Source organism: Scyliorhinus canicula, chromosome 1, assembly GCF_902713615.1.
Source record: "Scyliorhinus canicula chromosome 1, sScyCan1.1, whole genome shotgun sequence".
Lineage (NCBI taxonomy): Eukaryota > Metazoa > Chordata > Chondrichthyes > Carcharhiniformes > Scyliorhinidae > Scyliorhinus > Scyliorhinus canicula.
The window spans coordinates 71,445,511-71,467,813 of record NC_052146.1 but is presented as its reverse complement, the minus strand read 5'-3'; the positions used below and the strand labels follow the sequence as shown (position 1 = coordinate 71,467,813).

Below are 22,303 nucleotides of genomic sequence, written 5' to 3'. Positions count from 1 at the left end.
CAAATGTTTTTCTAAAATATCTGCCTCCTTGGGTATTCTGCTGCACCAATTAGAGCACCCCCTTGGGGTCTATCTCAGCCAGACACTAATATCCCTCAAACTCTTCCCACATCCATATAGAAATGAAAAGATATTTCCTCAATTGGAGAAGAATTTGAGAGGATAAGTGGGAATATCCTTTGTTGATGTTGGCATATCTTGGAGCTTTATTCATGGATGACCCAAAGATCAAACACTCAGAAAGTGAATAAATATGCTCATCCCAGTTATAATTAAAACATGTGTTCTCAAGGAGGTAACGAACAGCGAGGTTCAGATCATAATAAATGAGCTTTGTCCAGATTTTGCTATAGAAATAATGGAAAAGTTAACAGCACTCATCATTATTAATGTGTAAATCAGACAACAATTGCGCAGTTAAATGTGGAAATCAGGTAGTTGCTGTCAGAGAATGCTCCAATCCTCCAAAGGTTGCATGATAATGGTATCTCGCCAAGCGGTCCAACATTGAAATACATCAAATGGCATGAAGTTGCTGTATTTACCTGATATTTATGAACTAAACGCCCCCAAAAAATTAGGGCTTGACAATTCCAGCTTTGGCACCCATTTAATGGCACAATACGCCTTAGAAATGTCTTTCAGCCTGATGGTGAACTTTAAAAAGTGCAGAGCTGCATTCTTTCATATTTTAAATATCAAGTATTTAAATGATAAAATAATTTAATTATTTTACTTTTTCCTTCATGCTTTCATTTCTCCCTCAATCAAATAATTCCTTCCCACTCGTTTGCTTCCTGCACCTAATTTACAATGACACTTTTTGGTTTAGCCTCTGCGCTTCTCATTAACAATTCTTCAACTAATTGTTTAAGTAACTATAGAGTTGCTTATCCTGTTCACACAGGTTTCAGGTGAAGAGAGGGTGCTGCTCTTTCTGGATAGTTAGAAACATTTTTTGCAAAATCCTCTAGAACGTCTACAGGTAAGAACAAGTGTAATGCAGTACCACCCATTTACTATTGGTCGAAAAGTCTGGCCCATTATTTTGCAATACACTAGTCAGTGGACTATTCTCCAATCAATAAATTACAGTGCGCGCATTCGGCTATATATTGTCCCCTTCCCATAGTGAGATAAAGAGACAAAAGATGCGGTGCAGTTGGTCCAGTTATCCACGATTTTATAAGAACACATGCAGAAGCCAAAGAAGGTTGTCCAATGTTTCAACTCTCGGTCTAGCATTTAACTACATCTTGAGCTCCCTTAATGTGTTTGTATCTACTTCCTTACCTGTTAGATTATTCCAAATGCCACAACGCTGAGTAAATATATTTACTAAGATATAGATGTACTTTTCAAAAGTATGAATTTATGCCATCTGGATCTACTGGCCTGATTGACTTAAAAGTGATATCCTCGGTTCACCATTTAACAGCATATACCCCCGCAAATAAGTAACATTTTGTTTTAGAATACAACGCTCCGATTTCTCCATTTTTTGTTCATATCCAATATCCTTTGGAGTTTGGATTATTCTTGTTGCTATATTCTCGGAATTTTCCAATATAAGTACGTTACTTTCCAATGTGGACATATACGTGCATGTAGTATTCCAATTGAGGTCCGACTAGTATATTGTAAGGTGTTGTGAGCTTTGCACACAGAGGGAGAGGCCACATCCAGAGTGACAAACAGTCAGAGTGAGTTTTAAACTTGGGAATTGAATTGGTAAGTCTTTCCCTCTTTTCTGTTTTAGAAGTTCAGTAGTCCAGTTAAAAGGTTAATAAGGAGCTGCCCCACCAAGATAACTGAATGACAGTTAACTGTCCATCACCTGAAGCCTGATTAGGAATCAAGCGTTAATTACTTACTTTTGAAGCTTTAGTGGTGTGTCATCTCAGACAATCTCAGCTCTATTTAACTAAAGCGCTTCAAAATGCATTCAACGAGCTTGGCACATTAGCAGAGGGAGAGACCATATCTGGAGTGCGGCACAGACAGAGTGAGTTTAATCTTGGGAATTTGAAGCAGAGTGGATTTCACTATTTCTTCTTGCTCGGGAATTTGAAGCAGAGTGGGAAGAAGTGCTTTTCGCTATTTCTCCTTGCTTTGTAACTTTTATATCTTCAGAGAGGGGTCTTGCCCTGCTGCAGCTGAGGCGACAAGGAAGCGAGCTAATTGGTCAGCAGTGGGCAAGGTCAGTAAGTCAGAAATATTTTTAAAATAAATTTGGAGTACCCAATTCTTTTTTTCCCCCAATTAATGGACAATCTGCGTTACCAATTCACCAACCCTGCACATCTTTTGGGTTGTGGGGGTGAGACCAATGCAAACACGGGGATAACGTGCAAACTCCACACGGACAAGTGACCCAGGGCCGGGATCGAACCGGGGTCTTCAGCGCCGTGAGGCAGCAGTGCTAACCATTGTAAGTCTTTACAACTTTCATCACTTCCAGTTTAAAAATAGGTTTTGTGGTTATAATCTATAAGGGCTATAATTGGTTGTAACGAGGACAAGGAAAGAAGGGCCAGAGAGAATTGGATATAATCTAATATCAAGCATCTTCCAAAGCCTTAATTTAAAAGGGTAAGTCATGGCAGGAGAACTCAAAGCCTTGGTTTGCTCCTCTTGCTCCATGTGGGAGGCCGGGAATATTTTCAGTGTCAGGAGCCAGCAGGTGTGGAGGAAGTGTCACCCACCACAGCTCCTGGAAGCCCAAGTTTCGGAGCTGCGGTTGCGGCTGGGGGCACTATGGAACAACCGCGAGGAGATTGTCGTGGATAACACGTATAGACAGGTGTTCACACCACAGGCCAGACGCCACGTGCAGGAAGGGAATGCGTGACCACCAGGCAGAGCACAAGAGCTAGGCAGGCAGTGCAGGAATCTCCTGCGGCCATTCCCCTGCAAAACAGATATACCATTTTGGATACTGTTGAGGGGAATTACCTCTCAGGGGAAAGCAGCAACAGACAAATTTGTTGCACCACGGTTGGTCCTGCTGCAAAGGGGAACAGTTTCTGCATGTTTGTTGCCCATTTCCTTGATATTGGAAGTGTCATGTCTCACATCCTTTCAAGACTTCTTTGTCCTTTTTGCATTCATTTTGTTATGTATCCTTGTTGCTCAACATTCTTCCAATATGCAATAAAGTTTCATCTGCCGCGTATTTTGCCAATTTTTAACATAATTCATTTTTCAAAACTGGAAAGCATCCTCTATCCCTATTGCACAGCCTATTTAATGGCATTCTACAAATTTAACAAAGCAGTATTTTACTTAAGCGATCTGTAGACAGAAATGTAAGACAAAGGGTCAAAGCACAGGCACCTGTGCTATTTCATTCGCCAGTTCTTTCAGAGTAGTACATAACAGACAGAATCTTCTATATCAAGTGTCCTGAGCACAAGACCGGCAAATGATCATCGGCACTTCCACTGAGCGGCCGAATGGCAGACCACATGCAACCACGTGGTGGCCAGCCAAGTAGGTATGCAGTGGTGAAGGGCCTGGTCAATCATGCAGCAGAGATGGGCGGGGACTGATCAGCTACATCATTATCTCATTTGGTCACAGGTCCAGGCACCATATTTAAATGACACCTGGACAGGGCATCCATACCCTGCCATCCAGAAGTACCAATCAGACTGCTTGTGAGGAGATTGTTTTCACTGCCACCCGACTACCCTTCCGATTTGTCACCGTCCTGGATCTCTGGAACAACTGCAACTCCCACAATCCCACACTACTGATCTGTCCCCCTTACTCCAGATCCCAGAAACTACTGCCATCAACCTTCCCTCCAGTTGTTGACTCCGGTCACTGCTATGCCCCAGCGCAGAAGAGTGGCCACGTGGTTCAGCAATGCTTCCCTGCAGATTTTCGTCCAGGCTGTCCAGGAAAGGCAGGAGATCCTGTTTTCTTGTGATGGCAGCAGAAGGCCCTCCCCCCTGCCCAAGTTAGCAGCTCTGCGGGTCAACAAATGAGGCTGGTTCTAGGGTCGCAAAAAAGTCAATGACGTCCAGAATTCTGCAAGGAAGTCATAGGAGTCATAGAATTTACAGCGCAGAAGGAGGCTATTCGGCCCATTGGGTCTACACCAGTCCCTGAAAGAGCACCCCACCTAAGCCCACATTTCCACCCCTTCCCTGCAACCCAGCAACCCCACCTAACCTTTGGACACTAAGGGGCAATTTAGCGTGACCAATCGAACTAACCAGCACATCGTTGCACTGTGGGAGGAAGCCGGACAACCCGGAGGAAACCGACGCAGTCACGGGGAGAACGTGCAGACTCCGCACAGACAGTGACCCAAGCTGGGACTCAAACCCGGGTGCCTGGCGCTGTGAAGCAATAGTGCTAACCACTGTGCTACCTTGCTGCCCTGGTATGACGTAGTCACTAAAAAGTGGCAAACGGAAGGGCATCAAGCAATGTAAATATGTAAATCGAGAGGCATGATTGGTTTCCACACCTCCGCATCAGGTGAAATGTGTGGTCTGAATGTGTGGAAACAAGTACAGGCTGTGAAAATTATATCCGTTGCAGAAGTGCGCCTGTGTGGAACATCTAGGAGGGGGACAGGAGCTGTCATGGCACACATGTTCATCAAGGGGTTAGGCGTTCAATGAGATGATAATCCTTTTGCCTGCCTGCAGGACAAAAGAGTACCTAACACAACGGAACATTCCAAGACTGGTGACAGAGTACCTAATAACTCCAAACTGACCCCTGCTGAAAAGGAGGCTGCAGACTGAACAGGAGAATGCTGGGCGTTTGTGTGGTGCTGCAGAAGCTTGAATCTCAGTTAGGATGTCTCCAGTCTGGTGTTGAGAACTCGTCATACAGGAGGTAGAAACATAGAATCATAGAAAATAAGAGCAAGAGTAGATAGACCCTTCAAGCTTGCTCCACCATACATTATGATTACGGCTGATCCTGTATCTCAACACCACACTGCTGCGTTCTCCCTTCTTTAGACACCTTTCAAGTCTGGAAATCTATCACCTACGTAATTATATTTGGCGACTTGGCCTCCACAGCCTTCTGTGGCAAGAGAATTCCACAGACCCCACCCCCACTGATCAGAGGTGTGAGGTGGTGGGGGTTGCAGCTGTTACAGAAACAAGATCCCTGCAATCAGTCTGTCCAGCTCTGTCAGAATTTACATGTTTCAATTAGATTCCCTCTTGTTCTTCCAAACTTCAGTGAATACAGGCCCACTTGACCTAATCTCTCCTCATTCGACAACCTGAATTAAAACTCCACTTGCCAGGTTTCCCACGGTCCACTCTAGGAGTACACGTTTCCTACTTTCTGATCCAAACACATGTATGTCCTTGGATTTCCAAGGCTTGTAACTTTAGTACTGTTACATGTGAGGCTTTCAGAGGACATTATGTAAGTCCAAATGAACAAAATAATATAAACTTCTGCTATCCATCTTAGTTTACATTCTTGAAAATTTTGAGGAGGTTTAGAAAGCAGTACATCTATACTGGCTACTCTTTATTAAGCTGTTATAATATAGGCATTCCGGCGGTGATGCGGAGCTAAGCCACACGTTCAGTGGCTCCCGCTTTTTTCGGTCTTTTGGGCTCTTTTAAGGGCCCATAGCGGCGCTGGCAGGACTTTTCCCGGTGGGGGAAACTCATCTGCTGTGTTTACCTGTCAGTGGATGGACTGGACCAGGAGCGGGGCGGTCAAAAAATCGGCTTTGGAGCAAAGGAAGGTGCGAGGCAGGAAGAATAAGATGGCGGCGGGCGGGGAACCGGCAGCATGGCAGCAGTGGGCGCAGGAGCAGCTTCAGAGAGCTGAAAGCTGAGCTGCTGTAACCGCTTAAGGCCTCACTAGATAAGCTCATGGCGACTCAAACGGCTCAGGGTGCAGAGATCTGCCAGTTACGGCACAAGGCCTCGGAGAACGAGGATGAAATCCTAGGCCTGGCAGTGAAGCTGGAATCGCACGAGGCGCTCCACAAAAAATGGCAAGCGAGGATGGAGGAAATGGAGAACCGCTCGCGGCGGAAGAACTTGCAGATCCTGGGCCTTCCTGATGGGATCGGACCTGGGGGCCTATGTGGCCTTGATGCTGAACTCGCTAATGGATGTGGCGTCCTTCCAAGGGCCCTTGGAGCTGGAGTGTGCCCATCGAGTGTTGCTCAGAAAGCCCAGGCCGAACGAGCCACCAGGTGCGGTGCTGGTCCGTTTTCACCGCTTCGCCGACCGAGAATGTGTGCTGAGATGGGCTAAAAAGGAGAGGAGCAGCAGGTGGGAGAACGCAGAGATCCGGATTTATCAGGACTGAAGCGCGGAGGTAGCGAAGAGAAATGAAATGAAAAATGAAACGAGGGGGTGGTTTTAACCGGTCGAAGGCAGTGCTGCACAAGAAAGGGGTGAAGTTAAGCCTGCTACAGCCGGCCGGCCTCTGGGTCACTTATAAAGACCGCCAGCTCTATTTTGACTCCCCGGAAGAGGCCTGGGCCTTTGTCCAGGCAGAGAAGCTGGACTCGAACTGAGGACTGAGGGGGGGTTGGGGACTGATGTATATTGTCCGGAGGCTCTGTTCTCCCTGGTACTTCTTTGTTGGTCCTTTTTTGTTTTTTCCATTTTTGAGGCTTTTCAACTATTCATTTTGGTGCCTTTTTCACTGGTGGAGGGTTGGGGAGCTGTATTGCAGGCCCATTGGGTCACTCGCCCTTTTCTTTCCCGCGTTTTAGGTCGGGGGGCGGGGTTTCAGATGGAAGCGCGGGCTTTTTTTCCCGCGCTGGAGGCGGAATGCGAGGGGTCTGTACCGGTCGGGGGGATTGGCGGTTGGGTTACACCGGGGTGTCGTTGGGGTGGCAGGAGCATCCGAGGTCAGCAGGAGACTTACGGACGTACGACGAGGGGCAACGCAGCTAGCGGGGGCCCTAGTTAGGGGAGGGGGGGGAGAGATAGGGGGGTGGGGTACCAGGTTGCTGCTGGAAGGGCCGAAGGGGAACAGATGGTGATGGGGGGGGTCGGGTTGGGGATCTGCCACCTTGGGGAACGGGCCGTGGGGGTACTGCGGGCTCATGGTGGGCCGAGAGAGAGCTATGGCTGACCGGTGCAGAGGGAGGGGGAATACCCCCCCCCCCCCCCGATTCGGCTGGTCACATGGAATGTAAGGGGGCTGAATGGGCCGGTCAAGCGGGCCCGGGTGATGGTGCACTTGAAGGGGTTAGGGGCGGACGTGGCTATGCTCCAGGAAACGCACTTTAGGGTGGCGAATCAGGTTAGGCTGAGAAGAGGGTGGGTTGGACAAGTGTTCCATTCGGGGTTAGATGCGAGGAACCGGGGGGTGGCAATTTTGGTGGGAAAGAGCTTGTCGTTTGTGGCATCGAGCGTGGTGGTGGATAGCTGTGGCAGATACGTAATGGTGAGCGGTAGACTCTAAGGGGAGCGGGTGGTGCTGGTCAAAGTGTACGCCCCAAATTGGGACGATGCAGGCTTCATGCGGCGCATGCTGAGCCGGATTCCAGACCTGGAGACAGGGGGCTTGATATTGGGAGGAGATTTTAATACAGTACTGGACCCAGCCCTGGATCGTTCTAGGTCTAGGACCGGTAAGAGAAAAGGGGGAAGAACCTTAAAATTTGAACCAAGTCATTCAAGGGTGTTGTCGCAAACATTTTTTCACAAAACAGGGTAGTGAAAATCTAGAACGTTCTCCTCCAAACACTGTTGTGCAAAGGTAAATTGAATATTTCAAGACTGAGGGTTAATAGTACCCCTCAAGCAGTGCAAAACAAAGATGTATGGATAGATGGGGCCAAGATACCCATCAGCCATTATCTAATTAAATCATGGTACAGGTTTGATCGGCAGAATGGTCTACTCCTGCTCCTTGGCAACTTGCTGCTTAGTATAGCATTCATTATTATATCCAGCAAGGATCGAAGGATAACAGGTTTATAGTCGAGCTAGGTCAGACTTATTTAAAAACAGGCACTGTGTTTCATTTGCCCAAGGTTTCAAAATAACAGAAGGAAAATTAGTCAGAGCTACGGTCACAGACCCTCAAATGAAGGTCTTGTGCTTGTGCCATGAGGAGCAGTTACTTTCCATTTGATACAAACTATGCTTAGATGGCAAAAAAGATTGTAACTGTAAAAAGTGAACAACAACAGCGTAACCATAGGAAGACCTGCAAATCTGGCTGTAGTACCGTTTAAGTCACTGTCAACAAGACCTTGCAGATTATTCACTATTTCAAATGTAATCCAGTTGTTATATAATCCTGGTTCTCTGTATCTCATTGACCCTCATCGACCAGATTTAGCTTTGAAAAATTAGGGCAGAACCATAGAATCAGACAATACAGAAGGCCACCATTTGGAGATCTGTGCATATAAACTATTCAATTAATCCCACTACCCCGCTCTTTCCCAATAGCCATGTAAATTATTTGCCTTCCAGTATTTATCCGATTCTCTTGTGAAAATTCTTACTCAATGTGCATCAATCACCATTTCAAGGTGTGTACTCCTGATCATAACAATTAGCTGGATTTAAAAAATTCTGCTCATCTCATCTCTAGTCCTTCTGCCAATTATCACAAATCCAAATTGACAAATTACTAAACCTTCTGCCACTGGAATGTTGCTCCTTATTTGCCCTGCATGGTTTTGAAGGCATGTTAAATCTCTCCATAAATTCTCTGTTAAGAAACCCAGTTTCTTCACGCAATTTAAGTACCAATCTAGTAAATCTACTCAGAGACCTCTCTAAGGCCTTGACACCCAGAAAGGCTATAAGACTGGCATCCACCTGGCAATGTGGAAAATTGTCCCAGTGTATCCTGTGCAAAATGCAGGACAAATTCAACCTGGTCAATACCGTAAATCAGTCTACTCTCAATCATCAGTAAAGTGAAGGAAAGAGTAATCAACAGTGCTGTCAAGTGGCACTTGCTTAGCAATAGCCTGCGCATGGACGCTCTGCTTGCGTTCTGCCAAGATCACTCAGTTCCTGATCTCATTACAGCCTTGGTTCAAACAAGGCAAGGGAGCAAGGCAGGAATACATGAAATGATGAGCGTGGCAGGACAGGACAAAGTGAGGGGTGCAACAGAAGATCAGGCTAGAGGTTACAGAAATAGTAAAAAGATAAAAACTAAAGACTCTGTATCCATGAAACATTTGCCACAAAACTGCCACAGAACTGTTGAAGATAGAATCAAATTGAAAGAAAAGGTGAATAATTCTGCAACGGTGGATGACGGGCCAGAAGATTAAACAAAATATAAAGAACAGCAAAGAATGACTCACAGATTAATAAGGAAGAAGAGGGAGCTAGCTAGAAAAATAAAGACATTTTAAAAAAGAAAAATGTGAATGCTCCTCCTTAGAGGGCGAGAAGTGGCTGCTGAAATAGTAGCTGGGTTTTAATTTTCTAAAATTCCCTCGATTCTGGAAGTGTCCAATCAGATTGGGAAATAGTGAATGTGGCTCCTCAATTCCAAAAAGGAGAGAGAGAGACAGAAAGCTGGAAACTAGAGGCCAGGCCAGTGAGGAAGGTCCCAAGGAAAACAGCAGATTCTATTATTAAGAAGGTTATAGCGGGGCATCTAGAAAATCTAAATGCAATCTGGTTGAATTAAGACGGTATTAGGAAAGAGAAAACATGTTTGACTAACCGATTGGAGTTCTTTGAGGAAGTAACAAGTACATGGATTAAGGGGAAGGTGTTGATGTACTGTACTTAGATTTCCAGAAGATATCTGACAAGGTGCCACATCAAAATTTATGACGTAAAATAAGAGTTCATGGTGTAGGGGGTAACATATCACCATGAATAGCTGATTAGCTAACAGAAAACAGAGAGTAGACACAGATGGGTCATTTGCATGTTGACAAGATGCTGATGAGTATCACCGTGATATTGGGCGGCAGGGTGACACAAGAGGCTGGCATTGTGGCTTTGTGGCGCCAGGGTCCCAGGTTCAATTCCCCACTGGGTCTCTGTCTGTGCGGAGTCTGCGCATTCTCCCTGTGTGCGCGTGGGTTTCCTCTGGGTGCTCTGGTTTCCTCCTGCGGTCTGGGTACGTGCAGGTTGGGTAGATTGGCCATGATAAATTGCCCTTAGTGACCAAAAAGGTTGGGAGGGGTAATTGGGTTACGGGGATAGGGTGGAAGTGAGGCTTAAATGGGTCGGTGTGGACTCGATGGGCCGAGTGGCCTCCTTCTGCACCATATGTTCTATGTTCTATGAACAAAAGTGCTGAATTCCAGAGGTGAGGTGAGAGTGACTGCGCTTGACATCAAGGCAGTGTTTGACAGAGTGTAGCATCAAGGAGTCCCAGCCAAACTGGATACAATGGGAATCAGGAGAATAATCCCAAGTCATACCTAACACAAAGGAAGATGACTGTGGTTGTTGGAGGTCAATCATCTCAGTTCCAGAAGTTCACTGCAGGAGTTCCTCAGGGTAGTGTCCTAGGCCTAACTATCTTCAGCTGCTTCACCAATGACCTTCCCTCCACCATAAGGTTAGAATTGGGGAATGTCCCGCTGGTAAATGCACAATGTTCAGCACCATTCGTGACACCACCTACAAGTTCTCCTCCAAGTCACACAAGATACTGACATGGAAATATATTGTCATTCCTTCAATGTCTTTGGGTCAAAATCCTGGAACTCCCTCCCTAACAGCACTGTTGGTGTACCTACACCATCTGGACTGCAGCAGTTCAAGTCGGCGGCTCGCCAGCACCTTCTCATGGGCAATTACAGATGGGCAACAAATGCTGCCCTAGTCAGTGAACCCCACATCCCAAGAACAGATTTTAAAAACCCTCAAGTAGGGTGCCGACAATTCTCCAGCAGGGGTATGGCCAGTGCTCTATAAAAGATTAGCATAACTTCCGTTTTTTTTTATTTAGAGTCCCAATTAATTTTTTCCAATTAAGGGGCGATTTAGCGTGCCCAATCCACCTAGCTTGCACATTTTTGGGTTGTGGAGGCGAAACCCACGCAACACGGGGAGAAAGTGCAAACTCCACATGGACAGTGGCCCAGAGCTGGGATCGAAGCTGGGACCTCTGCGCCATGAGGCCGCGGTGATAACCGATTGCGCCACCATGCTGGCCCGTTTTTTGTATTCTTAACAAAGAACAAAGAAAAGTACAGCACTACAGGCCCTTCGGCCCTCCAAGCTTGCGCCGACCATGCTGCCCGTCTAAACTAAAATCTTCTACACTTCTGGGGTCCGTATCCCTCTATTCCCATCCTATTCATGTATTTATCAAGATGCCCCTTAAACGTCACTATCGTCCCTGCTTCCACCACCTCCTCCGGCAGCGAGTTCCAGGCACCCATTACCCTCTGTGTAAAAAATTTGCCTCATACATCTCCTCTGAACCTTGCCCCTCGCACCTTAAACCAATGCTCCCTAGTAATTGACCCGACATCCCCTCATGTAGTCCCTGGCTCTGTGACTGCACCACAGATGGCGGAGGGGGGGGTGGGAACAGAAAATCACAGTGTTAGACAGTCCACACATGCAGCCCAGGGGGTGGGTAGCTGGTGGCCTAAGTGGCCAGGGCACCCGGCCATGGCGGTAGTATGGATGCCGGCATGTGGTGCGGGATGGGGGTTCAGCTGCCAGGTTGTAAAGCCAATCATCCCATGCAGATTTTAGCAACCTTCTCACCTTGTCTCGCCATCTTCATAAAATTGTACATAAAAACATCCCCAGTTCACATTGTTCATGCAGCAACTTTAAAATTGTGGGATTTAGGTTGTGTTGCTTAACTACCTACCAAAATGTTCACTTAAGTAAGAACTTACATTATTTAGTACCTTCCATTGGCTCATGATATCCATGATAGCTGATTAATTACTTTTTGAAATGCAGTCACATTGTAATGCAGGAAATGTGGCAGACAATTTGCACATAGCAAGATCCTACATACAGTAAGCAATATGATGATGACCAAATAATCTGTTAGGTATCGGTTAAGGGATAACTATTGTCTAGGACACCACAAAGAATTCCCCTTCTCTTCCTTCGAAAGAGTGCCCTAGGTTCCATGACACTCAACTGGAACAGGCTGATAGAGCCTTAGCTTAATGTCTTATCTGAAAGATAGGACAGTGTTCCCTTATGTATGCCAGACTGGATTTATGCTCAAGGTTAAGGAAAGAAACTTAAACCCACAACCCTCTGATTCTGGAATGTGTGTGCTACTGCAAAGGCACAGCGTGACTAGTGCAGAAAAGAAAAAATTTTACATTGGTGCAGTAGGTAGTGTTCTCACAAAGTAAGCAAAGGAGGGAGTGGTGAGGAGGTGGGGGTTTTTAAACTGAACATAAGCTGTGCTTTACTTTGTTAGAAGCAGCTAGGTGGTTACGCCTTTGATGACAGATATGTGCTGTCAACTGCAAGCATACCACACTTTAATGTGAGAATCTGAACTTTGAAGAGTTCCACAAGAGTTGGGGATCTCTGTTGAGCACTGCTTTCCCAAGATCTCTTTAATCACATAAAACTACTAACATTGGGTGACAAAAAAAATGAAGGTGGACGGTGCAAAAGAGAACATAAGAGAGTGAAAAAGATTAGCCTTCTTGGTGTTCTTTTGTTGCCTATCCCAGACAAATGAGGCTACAGATCAACAAGAGCAAAATGACAGAAACAGGGAAATAATGGTTCAGTACTGGATATGCCATAGATCAGTACTCAATTGCCCCAACGCCAGAGTGATTGGCGGACAGAAAAAAACTGCAAGTGGATTTTGAGTTGTTGTCGATGGATAAGGCGGTGAGCCAGCTGCAATACTTGCAGGGAAATATTATGAGCATGGTGAGAAGACCAGTCATCTGTTGCCTCACAGGCTGAGGCGGTAGGCTGCCCCCAGAAGAGTGCAGTTAGGGACTTGGGTGGCGGGTTGGTTTCTGCCCCAGAGAAGGTTAATGAGGTGTTTGAGGCCTTCTATCATGAGTTGTTTGAGTCAGAACCTCCAGAGAAGGGTGCATCAATGAAACAATTTTTGAATGGGTTGACCTTCCTTCTGCCAATGGGCAGATGTTGGAGATGCCAATAGAGCTGGAGGAGATGATAAGCTGTTTTGGGTCAACGCAGATGGGTAAAGCACTGGGACTGGACGGGTTTCCATAGAATTTTACAAACGATTTGAGGGACAGTTGATCCCACTTCTGCTGGATATATTTAATGATTCCTTGTCCCGGTGAGTGTTGCCAGCCATCTTGGCAATATCCTTGGTCCTGAAGGAAGGACAAGGATTGCAGGGTGTGTGGGTGGTATCGTCCTATTTTGTTGTTAACACCAATGCCAAGTTGTTGGCTAAAATATTGGCAATGTGTTTAGAGCCTTGCTTACCTGGTTTAGGACAGTGGGCTAAACAGCTGGCTTGTATTGCAGAACAAGGCAGCAGCGCGGGTTCAATTCCCGCATCGGCCTCCCCGAACAGGCGCTTTTCACATTAACTTCATTGAAGACTACTTGTGACAATGAGCGATTATTATTATTATTACCTGCGGTGATCTCAGAGGATTAGGAGATGGTTAAATGTGGTTTGTCGCCCTCCCTAGTGACCGAGTCAGATGTGATGTTTCTATGGACACGGAGAAGGCATTTGATAGGGTCAGGTGGGGTTACCTCATTGAGATCTTGGGGCGGTTCAGCTTCGGGCCAAAATGTATTTAATAGATTAGGCTTTTGTACGGGGCCCCCACAGTGAGTGGATGTATGAATGCCCTGAGCTCAGGTTATCTCCAACTGAATAGGGGTACAAGACAGGGGTGATCTTAGTCTCCACTATTGCCATTGCTCTGAGTTCATCTACTGGGTGGAGAGGGATAGGAGTGTAGGGAAGGGAGCACAGAGTGTCTTTATGTACAAATGATTTGCTACTATATGTCACAGACCGACTCTACAATGTGGGGGAGACAATGGAGTTGCTCAGGAAGTTGGGCTCCTTTTTGGAGTACAAGCTGAATCTGGGCAAGAGTGAATCTTTACCGATGAGCCCCCGGGGAGGGTAGCTGATCTGGGGAGTCTGGCAAGGACTAGCTTTCAGTATCTGGGAATCAGGATGGCCCATGACTAGGCCACGCTCCATAAACTTAACTTTTCTGGTCTGGTGGAGGGGATGAAGGCCGATTTGAAAAGGTGGGATGCCCTCCCTCTAACCTTAACAGGAAGGGTAACAGACATTGAAGATTAATATTCTCCTGAGGTTTTTATTCCAGTGTCTCACAGTCTTTCTTTTGCAGGGTTAACAAATTGATATCTACTTTTATTTGGGCTAGAAAGACTCCTCAGGTTCGCAGGCGTTTCTGCAAAGGAATAGGTAGGTTGGGGGGATTGGCACTACCCGAACTGTTGTTCCAAAACTGGACAGCAAATGTTGATTAGGGGTGAGGTGGTTAGATGACTCTGATTCTATATGGGGGCAGATGGAAGAGATTTCATGCATAGGGCCGAGTCTTAGAGCCCTGGTTACTGCACCACTCTATTTGTCCCCTACTAGATTCCCTTCAAATCCAGTGATGATAGCCACTTTGAGAATCTGGAATCAGTTTAGGCCGCATTTTAAACTGAGCGCAATGTCACTACTGGTTCCAATTTGCAAGAACCATAGGTTTGTGTCTTCTGGCTTAGATTCATTGTTTAGGGCATGGAGGCGGAGAGGGTGGAGAAGTTTGGGGACATGTTACTGGAAGGTAGATTTGCCGGTCTGGATGAGTTGTTCGAGAAGTTCTAGCTCCCGAAAGGAATGTAGTCAGGTGCACAATTGTTTACATCCTTCATTTCCATTACTGTTGCCTTTGCATATGGACAGGGTCCTGTCCTTGGCCGAATTAGAGAGGGGAAGATTTTGGAGTTCTAAGGGCAGATGCTGGCGGCGGAACAGGTGTAGTTGGAGGAGGTAAAGAGGAAGTGAAGGGTGAGCTGGGCTTGGTCTTTGAGGGGGTGATATGGAGTGAGGTTCTTCATAAGATCAACTTCACATCCTCATGTGCGAGGTTAAGCTTAATCCAGTTCATGGTGGTGCAGAGGGTGCACCTGACCAGAGCACGTATGAGTGGGTTATTCTCGGGGGTGAAGGATAGGTGTGAGTGGTGCTCTAGGGGGCCGGCAAGTCACACGCACATGTTTTGGTCTTGCCCCAAGTTTGTTGGTCTTGCCCCAGCTCGTTACATTCCTGGATCTCCTTTTTTAATACAATGACAGGGATGTGGGCCGTTCAGCTGGTGGCCATTTTTGGAGTTTCGGACTTGCTAGTGCTGCAGAACGGGATGAGGGAAGATGTATTAGCCTTCGCATCACTAATAGCCCGGATGCAAGTTCTGCTTGGATGGAGGTCTCCAGTGCCGCCTGAAGCCTCAGTGTGGCTGGGGGACATGATGAAATTTTTAACCTTGAGAAGATGAAGTATGAGGAGGTCGGTGGAAGGGTTCTATTCGATGCGGCAGCCTTCCATCTCCTTTTTGAAAAAATAACTTTAGAGTACTCAATTATTATTTTTTTTGCGTGGCCAATTCACCTCGCATGCACATCTTTGGGTTGTGGGGGTGAAACCCGCGCAGACACGGGGAGAATGTGCAAATTCCACACGGACAGTGACCCAGGGTCGGGATTCGTACACGAGTCCTCAGCACCGTAGTCCCAGTGCTAACCACTGCGCCACTGTGCTGCCCCATTCCGCCTCCTTTCTCAGGGAGCTGGTGACGATCAGCTGTTTGGGGGGGGGGGGGGCAAGGTTTGTCTCTGTATTTTATTTAAAGTTTGGCATTTTTCTCTCATGGGGGGGTGAGGGGAGAGGTGGTTTGCAGGGATTGAGTGGTTGTTGCAGTTTGTATATTATGAAAACTTTGTCTGAAGAAAAATATATATATTTTAAAACCTTTAGAAATAGTCAATGACCTAACCTCCACTGTTCTCTGGGGAACAGAATTCCAGACTAATCGTCTGAGAAAACAATTCTCCCCTTCGCCATGCATAGGTAAGATAGATAATCAACATATTTTCCACAAAGGCAGAGGAGTCCAGAACCAGAGGGCATAGGTCTAAGGTGGGCATAGGTTTAAGGTAAGAGACACAAAAGAGAAAAGAAGGGAATTTTTTTTCACTCAGAGGGTGGCGAGTATCTGGAACAAGCTGCCAAAGGCAGTGGTAGAGGCGGGTACAACTTTTTCCTTTAAAAAACAGTTAGACCGTTACATGGGCAGGGTGGGTATAGAGGGATATGGGCCAAATGCAGGTAAGTGGGACTAGCTTAGTGATAGAAACTGGGTGGCACAGACAAGCTCGGCCGAAGGGCCTGTTTCAATGCTGTAAACATCTATGACTCCATCTTAATTGGGAGATGCCTTATTTTTAAACCGTGTAGCCTAGTTCTGCGCTCTCCCATAAGGGGAAACATGTTTCTAGCATCCACTCTGTTGGATATAGAGTACCTAAACAGCATGAATACTGTAAGCAGAACCATATGAATATACCTTAATATTGCAACCAAGTCTATTCATCTGGACAGAGCAAGATCCCACATATGGCAATGGTACAGATGACTGGATTATTTTTGTTTTAAAAGTGGTGTGGGTCGAGAAATTGTTGACTTCTCAGACATGTAGCACGCCCTCAATTCTGCATTAGATTATGTACTCATGATTGAATTTTGAGGGGAGGTTGCCATCATTGAGGCAAAGATGACATGTCTTTGAACCTTTAGAAATAATTAGAGTGGACAGTGTGGCAAAGATACAAGATTCGCTCTCTACTTTGCTCAGTGGTTAATTTCAATTGTATTGGTTAAGAGAAATCTATGGGAGGCTAGTGATGCCTTCTAGCATGAGCTACTAAAGTGCTGTAGTATAGACACATGCTGCTGTTGTTTTAGCAATATAAAAATGAAAAAATGAAAATTCTAAAAATCAAGTAGGTTAGTCAGCACCAGCAAAGAGAAAAGATAGGTTATGTTTTAGGAGTCTACCTGATAAAGCTGTAAACAACCAAAATGCAATAATCCTTAACAGATGCTGGCTATTCTGTTGAGCACCATTTTATGATGCCATCAGATTGCTTCCAGTAAGAGTTGCCACTTTTACTTTCTCCCTTTGTACACTGTGTCCATTATGTAACAGTCGGCATCACTGTCTTGGAGACACTTTTACTAGATTTGTAAATCTGAAACTGTTCCTCTGTAGAAGGGTTTAATTAAGCAATTTACTGCAACACTGCACAGTAATAAAGAAACAGACTGCTAAGAACATGCCCTTGCTTGCAGCTTCTGCATCAGTATTTTTTAAGGGTGGGTGTGGGACACTTTGCTTTTCATTGCTAAGAATCAGTTCCATAAAAATAAGCAGTTCTTTATGTTCATTAGAATGTCAAAGCTGAGGGGTTTGGCATGAAACCGATAACTTGAGTGCAGTACAGGTCCAAGCTTAAAAAAGATACAACCATTTCCTCTTCTGTACAAAGTAATACAAGAAAAACAATCTGTGATGTACGATGTTTCAGGAACTGAGTTAGTCATGAAATTGTGGTCCCGGAGAACTACTAAGTGGCAAACAGGAGTTGTGTTTCTTTGTCATCTCTTACTAGCCTATTTAGCATATCCTGTGCTCAGTCATTTTGACACACATTTAAGATTCTGATTTATATAAAAAAATATACTGGGCCAAAAATAAATTTGAACAACAGAACTTGTATATTTGTCATCCTAGATGTTTACACTGTCAAAAATAATTAAAATGAGAGTCCAATCATTCGCAAACTTTGAGCTCCCTGAATTACACGAGTGAATTGACAAAGCACTGGATTAATGACTCAGTATAGATAGCAATAAAGAAAAAGACTTAAATTTATATTACGCCTCATTATGGCTCAGAAATATCCTAATGCACTTCAAATATATTTCTCCCACTTTTAGCATTAGTAATGTCTTGGCCAGTTCACCTAATTATGTCAACAACAGTTACCCACAACCAAAAAGAGATATTAACATAGCTAAAATGATAGGAAAGATCCATAACGTATTATAAAACTTGTATAAATTTGATTTCCTATGAAAACCTTCTTGCTTTGGGTCTATCAGGAGTCAAACTCAAAAGGCTTTGCCAGTGATTTTTGCTCAGTGAGTAAAAAGCTCTGTGAGCTGCCACAGTTAGTTGGAGGATTGGGAATATAATCACTTTAATAGGCCTGTCCCAACACTCCCTCTTGGAGTAAGAGCAAGTTAAGTAGCGAGCACCTCAGATTGTAATTGTGTTTTTCCAACCTAATTAAATCAAACGGCAAGCAATGCCTTACCCTTTCAGTAAAAGTCCACTGTTACCACTGTTTGTGTAAGTGGCCACCTGCGTTTTCACAAACATATCCACATTTCCAAAATAAAGCAACAATGATTCTCAGTGTCTCAAGCTTATGGCAGCCTTGAAACAATAAGTTGGTTTCTTTTTAATTTCGGAAGAAGGATGGTCAGCACATTCCTCATAAGCTAAACCAACACTGATTTGAATAGTTTAGTGTATGAAATAAAAGACTGTTCACATATCGACCTGGCAGGTAGGCAACACCTACTACAATTCCTCCTCAGTGCATTTAGAGTCATAGATGTTTACAGCATGGAAACAGGCTCTTCGGCCCAACTTGTCCATGCTGCCCAATTCCTATCACTAAGCTAGTCCCACTTGCCCACATTTGGCCCACACCCCTCAATACCCGCCCTGCCCATCTAAATGTCTAACTGCATTTTAAAGGCAAAATTTTACCCACTTCTACTGCTGCCTCTGACGGCTCGTTCCAGATGCTCACCACCCTCTGTGAAGCAATTTGCCCTCTTGTCTCTTTAGTATCGCTCCCCTCTACCGTAAACCTATGCCTTCTAGTTCTAGACTCCTCTACCTTTGGGAAAAGATAGTGACTATCTACCTTATCTATGCTCTTCATTATTTATAGACCTCCATAAATGAGCCTGCATGGGTTTCCTCCAGGGGCTCCGGTTTCCTCCCCTAAGTCCCGAAAGATGTGCTGTTAGGTAATTTGGACATTCTGAATTCTCCTTCTGTATACCCGAACAGGCGCCGGAATGTGGCGACTAGGGGCTTTTCACAGTAACTTTATTACAGTGTTAATGTAAGCCTACATGTGACAATAAAGATTATTATTATTTAAGATCACCCCTAAGCCTCCTAAGCTCCCAGGAAAAAAGTCTCAGCCTATCCAGCCTTTCCTTATAACTCAGGCCATCAAGTCCTGATAGCATCCTCATAAATCCCTTCTGCACTCTTTCAATTAACAATATCCTTCCTATAATAGAGTGACCAGAACTGAACACAGTATTCAATGTGTGGTCTTCCCAATGCCTTGTACAACTTCAACAAGACATCCCAACTCGTGTATTCAATATTCTGACCAATAAAACCTAGAATGCTAAATGCCTTCTTCACCACCCTGTCCACCTGCGACTCCACCTTCAAGGAGCTATGAAGCTGTACTCCTAGATCTCTTTGTTCTGTATCTCTCCCCAACTCCCTCCCATAAACTGAGTAGATCTTGCCCTGAATTTATCTCCCGAAATGCATCACCTCACATTTATCCAAATTAAACTCCATCTGCCATTCATCAGCCCACTGGCCCAATTGGTCAAGATCATGTTGCAATCTTATATAACCTTCTTCACTATCCACTATGCCACCAATCTTGGTGTCATCTGCAAACTTACTAACTATGCCTCTTACATTCTCATCCAAATAATTAATATATATAACAAATAACAGTGAGCCCAGCACTAATCCCTGAGGCACACTGCTGGTCACAGGCCTCCAGTGTTAAAAACAACCCTCCACAACCACCCTTTGGCTTCGATCAGTAACTTGGTGTCAAAATCAGTTTGATCAAAAGGTTGTCAACGCAAACACCATCAACTGCAAAGAGGAGGAAATTAATTTAACAGATGCATTACCAAACCTCAGCCTGGTACACAAGATGATAGATAACAAAAGTGGATCTCAATTATTCAATTATATGTACACAAGCTATTATTTTTGTTTGTGTTGTTATTGATGCAGAGGAAATTGAGTCCAGTCTTGGATTCTACTTAATGTCATTTTTATTGTACATAAACATAACTCTCAAATGACTGAAAGAACAAAGTATGGCATGCTAGAGTGTGGGAAGATTTATCTTTGAGCATAGGCCCTGCCAGAAACTGTACTTTAGGTGAATTTTCAATAAACACAAAGACAAGACTCTGGAAAATGGGAAATAGCTAAATCACATTTTCACCTCCACTAGACCTATTTTTTTGTTTTGTTACTTATCCCATTACCACCCACTTCTGCCTTGCATCATCATTCCCTCGACCACGTAATAACAGCTGCTCTCCAGCTGACCAGACCTTACTTTTTTCTTCCCTCCCATCTTTGGTTTCCCTGCCCCCATACTTCCTGAAAACCTGCTACATCTCAACTTTTGCCAGACCTGATGAAAAGATGTCAACCCAAAACATTAACCTGGTTTCTGGCAACAAGACAGACAGACAGAGCATCTGATCTTGTGCTAGTATTTAATTCCATTCACAATAAGGACACAGACTATCAGAGTAACAATGTACGCAATTCTGCATCCATCCAAAAGAATCATTATATTTAAAACCTAATTAGTGCGATTACCAGGATATCTTCACACCCACTCCTACTGAGCATTGGTAAGCAGGCTGTTTATTTTCAATCAGAAGTCTTACAACACCAGGTTAAAGTCCAACATGTTTGTTTCAAACACTAGCTTTCGGAGCGCAGCTCCTTCCTCAGCCATTGTTCACCTGAGGAAGGAGCTGCGCTGGTTTATGCTGTGGTGATGATCGCTTTAAGAACTAGATTTCTCTGGGAGATGATTTCTGATAAAGCACCTTGCTTTCAGTAACTAATCATGTGACCAAGTTGCCTGAGAGGTAAACAACAGAAAAAGGGTGAACAATGAGTTAATAATGCAGAGTAGATTGTGTTTAGGTCCATTTCAAGCCGGTTTTTTGAGTTTAGCAGAGCAGGGACCAGCTCTTTCTGTTTGTGTGGAGTTTGCACTTTCCCCCAGTGTCTGCATGGAATTCCTCTAGGTGCTCTGGTTTCCTCCCACTGTCCAAAGATGTGCAGGTTAGGTGGATTGACCATATTAAATTGCCCCTTAGTGTCAAAAAGGTTAGGCGGGGTTACTGGGTTATGGGTATAGGGTGGCGGCGTGGGCTTAAGTAGGGTGCTCTTTCCAAGGGCCGATGCACACTCGATGGGCGAAGTGGCCTCCTTCTGCACTGTAAATTCTATGAGATTTCAGGTGATGTTCTGTTGAGTGTGTGAGAGAGAGTGTGCATGTGAGTGAGAGTTGCAAAATTCCAGAGTTGAAGGATATTAGAAACAAGAGGATTTTGACCTGATCTGGCTGCATTCAGGACCTGTTTTGAACTGGAAGTTTACAACCATGGGATGAGTGGAGGAGATTTGATGGGGAAACATAGCCAGAAGTAAGTGGAAGGCTTATGAAATCTCAACCCTTAAATGGATCTTCAAAGCAGTACTCAAACCAAGTGATTAATCTTCTACTTTTTGATAAGCATTCAACTTGACTTTTGGGGTTGTTCATCAAATGGGTGTCGAAAGAATTTAGAGTTAAGAAGTTAAGTTTCGATAATAGGTAACTGTATTCATTGTACTTTTAATAGCTTTGCCATGACTATTTAAAATAGAGTCCAGTTATTAGTATTAATGTTCTTTGATTTTTGTTCAGTAAAATTAACTTGTTTTAAAAGTGAACCATCTGTCTTCATTCGATATCTTTGTTTTCGGATTTCCAAAAAAGAAACGAAAACGTTCCCATTCTCCTCCGAGATTATAACATGGTGGAAGGGCCTTGGACCTAAAATATCAACTGAGCGATTTCTCTTTCTGCACAAATTGTGCCTGACTTGTTTTTCTGTTGGCGTTTATGATTTCCAGCATGTGCAGTATTTTGTTTGGAAGGCTGTTCTCATATTTTTGCACTGGTACTATGAACCTCAAGGGCTATCTCAAAAATATGGAATTTATCTTGCATGCAATTTTCTTAATTTTTCATAAAGTTGCAGGCAGAATGTGTCACAGTGCATTATAAAATTGCAGCAATACGGAAACTATTGCCTGAGAATCACTCAGATATCTTCAAATGGCTAGCCCAAACAGCACTGTCAGAAGTCGAGTTGGCCACCGGCAGCAAATGGCTTTACGGTACCAAGAGGAGTCGATGGAAGGACCAGCAAATAAAAACTAGGCAACCTTTGA

General features: G+C 44.6%; 1 protein-coding gene across 2 annotated transcripts in view; it reads right to left on the bottom strand.

The window, feature by feature from the left end:
- ppil2 (peptidylprolyl isomerase (cyclophilin)-like 2) overlaps positions 1 to 22,303 on the bottom strand; it is a 488,471-nt gene that overhangs the window by 344,565 nt on the left and 121,603 nt on the right. The window lies entirely within an intron of this gene.